Genomic DNA, 5,183 nt, shown 5'->3' with positions numbered 1-5,183 from the left:
TCCCAATATTGGAATGTAAAATAAAAGTAGACGTTCTTTCCCAATAAAAACCCAAAATTCGCCCCAAAAGTAATTTCTTGTCCCAATGTTTTCCCATGAGTGGGAAAATTTCCCATCTAATTCCCAAATGGGAATCTCGAAAAGTTTTCTGTGATAAGGACTCATTATGAGTCCAAGATATTTATACGATTTGACATTTTTCAGTTCATCAGCGCCGCATCTGAACAAGTAGTTGTTTAAAGACTTACCACAATTGTTAAAAATCATAATTTTTGTCTTGTCTAAATTTACACTTAAATTGGCATTTTTACAGAAAGATTCCAGCTTATTAAGGATTATTTGGAGGTTTTTTGCTGATCTAGAGAAGATCACTGGATCGTCCGCATATGAGACAATTTATAGATCTATCACCTAGCATAATGTTGGTTGGACTCGCCGTATTTAGGAATTTTGGTAGATCACTTAGATAGAAATTAAGAAGAGTAGATGGCATCACGCAGCCTTGCTTTACCCCGGCAAAACAAGTAAAGACTTTGGTTAATTTGTTATCAATTTTAACTGCCGACTTATCATTTGAGTACATGGATATTAAAACGTCAAGGAAATGCCCTTGCACAGGGGCCCATATGTTCCAGGGGAGGGGCTTTTTTATTTTAAAGGAATCAGTACCCTTGGAGGGCCATAAGAGTACAGTGTCATCTCCTTTTAGGGCAATCTGGGACACCTCCTTAGCGGCTTGTTGTAAGAATGTCCACCAATACGGGAGTGGTCTAATTTCGGGAGCCACAAGCTTGACAATGGCGTGATTGGCTTGTAGATGATTGAGCACAGGCACTACCAGGTGGGTAGGAGGGGGGGGGGGGGAAGATATATCTATTTTCAAGTTCACCACTACGACTTTGGGCGGGATTTTGAGTGAAAAAGTTAACCCCAGTAGACCAAGGGGTATATCGGAGAATGTAGTGTGGGAGGGTGTGGGACCCCTTGTCCAGCTGACTGTTACAATCTCGGACAAAACTGTTGAGACAGTGACACAATTTCGCCTCCATTTTGACACACCCCTACTTACTCCCCCCTTCCCACTCCCCTTCCCCCTCAGTCAATGTTGCTGAGTATTGTCATATGTTCTACAGTATGTTTCCAACCAAGATAAGGCAACATTGAGTTTGGGGGGAGGGGAAAGGGCGGCTTTTAAGCTGAACGTTTGGATAAGTGGTTGGAGTACCAAAGAGGACACTTTGCTGGTCGTGGATCAAACGTGGCTTGGATGGCTCTATACTAAGTGGCATGACTATTCGAGGTGGCAGGACTTCCCCTACCTGCTCAAGCATGGTTATGGCACCCATGGCACCCATGGCAATCTTCTTTTCGATCTCGGTGGAGATGACTTGTGCATGGGTTATACATGACTTATTATTGGGAAAAATGGCATCAGGAGGGAAGCTATGGTGATATCTCTTGCGGCGATATGTACCATGAAATGGAACAATAAACTTGTGAATATTGATCCCGTCTTTGATCCAGGACGTGAGTAGGTCTTGTTGGGGGTGATTCTGAGTCAAGTATTCCCAGCCGGACATATGTTTATGCGTTTTGCCTGCTAGAAATGATACGGGATCCCTAACCCTCATATCAGTGAGGGATGCATCGAGATGACCTTCTGCAGTTAACTGAAATGGCGGGGCATGGATGGGACGATAGGACCTCCCTCTCCTTGGGGCCAACGTATCCACTTAACTCTGCGTTGCTCGTAAATGCAGGTCTCAGCCACAGACTCAAACGTGGTTCCCAGCTCCCATGCAGGAATTGCATGATTGAACTGTAAAAAGGAAAGGAGACAGAAGGGCCCCACGCAGAGGAAAGCTGTCCTATCTGGCTCAGGGAGCGGCACTGGGTCTCCCCGTTAGGACACGGAGGCAACCTCGATGTGACAGAATTCCTTTTGGGGTCCCAGCAAGACGGGATAAAGTAAATAGTCCACAAATATGGGTGCAAAGTCCTTGGACAAGTGTGCTTTATTGTTGTCTAAACATTAGTAATGAGACTAAGCAAGCGAGTTACAATTTCCGTTTGGTGGGGCAATCCTTAGCGAGATGTCCCTGTTCCCCACAGGCATTCAGAGCGTTCAGCGCCAGGGTGCCAGAAAGGGTGTGGTCGGACAGGTCCTCTGGAGTATGGGGAGGAGCAGGATCGCTGCTCGAATCGGCGCACAACTTTATTGGCCTCGATTTTGGCGCGCGTGGCCAAGATGTTAAATAGAGGAGAACGAACATCTAGGGAGTTCCCTGTTCTTTGGGAATAGGAGATAACGCACCGAATGAACACCCAGATGTAAATAGATAGACCTAGCGTGGGACAACCCAGCTAGAATGTGCACATGGAGTCTTACAACGGAGAGAGAAAACTAATGTAGAAATCAAAACAAAGCAAAATGACGAACATAGGTTGAACCACTAGGAGCAACAAAAACCACTACATAATATAACATGGGTAAAACACTGGCCGATTATTGCAAGTTCAGACTAGGCAATCCTGATAGGAACGATGCTAAGCCTGGAAGGTCATAGATCAGCGCAGATCAAGAGCGGAGAGAGTGAAAATAGGGTTACCTGAACAGTGGTTTTCGACGGGCTTACAGATGTACTGTCAATATTTGGAGTAGATGCACCTGCCGTTATGGACGGAGATTGGACTGTTCCCGATTAGGTGGGTGTTGAAACTGACGTTCCAGGGGCAGGATCGGAGGATGGAGTACTATTCATGTTCTGAAAGCCGCCTTGTCCAACGGCAGAAACGGCCGCCTGAACAGCGTTCGGGTCAGTTGGTCTAATAGGTTGGTCAGGCATTTTCCAATGTTAGAACTGATAAGCATCAAAATCTGCTGTTAACCGGGTGGCTGCACTAGCGGGAGTGAAGTATCACGTGAGAGATATCGAATAATCTGTGCGCGTGAATCAAGACAGTGTCTGGTTTACCCCTGGCAACGTTTAAGACATTGAGATATTTGGCTTAATTTGGATGAAGTGGTCACAGAGACAATAGAAACCGTAAACTTTTCCTTCATCATTTGTTAAATTTCTCAGCTTGAGTAATTCAGTAAGCACTACCCCATTGTTTTTTGGAGCCATCTTCTTTCAATACTATTCAGATATCTGGTCTATTTGATGTTACAACATAAAACATTTCGCTCTAGAGTAGAGTACAACGGGTCTGGTATGCCGTCAGTCTGTTCAACTTTTTCCGAGTCAAATCTTGTTTTTTGAACTTCTGTGACCCACTCGTAAAACATGACATCTTACAAATGTACAACTTAATCCCACTCTATGAAACTCGCATCCACCCAATAACCGATATCCTGTTTTTGCCAGACACTTCACCTCTGGGCAACTGAAATCATGAAGATCGTTGTTTGGTATTTTCAATTTAGTCAACAATTCTTTGTCTGGCTGTCCACCTTGGGAGGCCACTACGTCACATGTTTCTGATTTAGCTGACAGGTAAAGGTGCAAGACATCTTGCTCCAAACAATCTTGCATATGGGCGTTTCCTCCTTTTTTACAACGAACGCTTAAGCCATGTATCTGACTTTTGTCAACGAATGCTATCCTTTCGTCACCCGAGGCCAGTTGTGTTTTTCCTAAAAGGTATCACATATTTTTGATGACTGTTGGTTTCATCCTGGCTGCTTGCACCTAATTCTCGCTTGTAAAACTCCTTTCTTATTAAGAATCCTTGCATTTTAATAACCATGCAGATTCCTTTCATGTCGAGCCATCAATAGTGCCACAATGGAGCCAAGCACAAGTGCAATCACTAACCCAGATCCTTCCCTCTTATACCCACCCTAGGCCACGTTTTCAAAACCGTCAGTTTGGCCCTGCACAGAAACAGTGAAATCTACACCGTGTTCTATTACATCATTAAGGGCCTGATCTCACACACGATGTGCTTTCAGTTTGTCTTCCAATTCTTCCAGCCTTTGAATAAGCCCTGTGACCACATAGGAATCTGGCCCACGCTCCCACATCGAGATATTTGGCTTTATTCTCTTGGAATAGTAATTGTAATCTTTACTAGAAATCGTAATCTTTTGGTGTCATGGGTGGTCAATTTTTCCAGTTTGATCAATTCACGTAACACTACTTCCTCATTTGTCAGAGCCGTTGTTATTCAGTGCAATACAATTATCTGGCCTGTTGTCGATTTGAGTTTTGATATTTCATATTTGATGGTATGACACAATGAACTAGCTGCATCATTCATTTATTTAGTTTTTCAAGTAAATTTAGTGTCATTTTGGTCATGATTCCCCCTGTGATAGATAATGTCATTTACTCTCGTTTATGAAGCGATGATGTTAACAAAAATTACGAGAATTATGAAATGAATAAATGATACACGACAATTTCTTGTGTGTGTGACAAATTCAATATGTCCCTTGTTTTTGTATACGGCATGATCACGTTTTTTTTTATTACGACATTGAATGAGTCTACATAAAACTAGTAGCAAAAAAAATTGGCTCGCGTCATTCGGATTTGACGTTGAGTGAATACTTCAAAAGGGAGGGGCACTCTGCCTCCCACAATCTCATGATATAGTGTATCTCCTGGGGAGTCACCCAATCTCACCTCAAAGCTACCCTGTGTGGACAGGTGCAGGCAAAGTATGCGTATGCATAGTTCACATATATCTGAGCTGCACTGTATGCTTGAGCAAGAAATTTGTCATTATCTGTGAACCGGAGCGATGTTCATTGAACAAAAGAAACGACTTAGTATCATCATGCAGGCACAGCTTAGCACCTAATCACCAACATGTATGTAAATTTACGTAGTGTTTGTGATATAAAAGTAAGTGCACAGCAGTGTGAATAAAACTCCTGAAGAGTGAGGCTTCAAGCCTTACGAAACAGGCCTGTAGGGCAATCATCATGTAGCTGTGTTTTAATGCTCACAGCCCTCCCTCTCTCTCTATATATACATATATTCCTATTAGATATCAGCGATGACGACGAGAATGAGGATGATGAGATAATCCCTCCACTTCGAAAAAACAAAGGAAACACTCCTCTAAAACACAAATGTCTATTCATAGACGGTGATGATGAAGGAGAAGCAATAGAAGATTATTATGTAGAAGGAGAAGAAACTGGTGATGACGAATCTAGCACTAATGATAGT

This window comes from Montipora capricornis, chromosome 4, assembly GCF_036669925.1.
Source record: "Montipora capricornis isolate CH-2021 chromosome 4, ASM3666992v2, whole genome shotgun sequence".
Classification (NCBI taxonomy): Eukaryota; Metazoa; Cnidaria; class Anthozoa; order Scleractinia; family Acroporidae; genus Montipora; species Montipora capricornis.
This window is presented reverse-complemented; position numbering follows the sequence as displayed.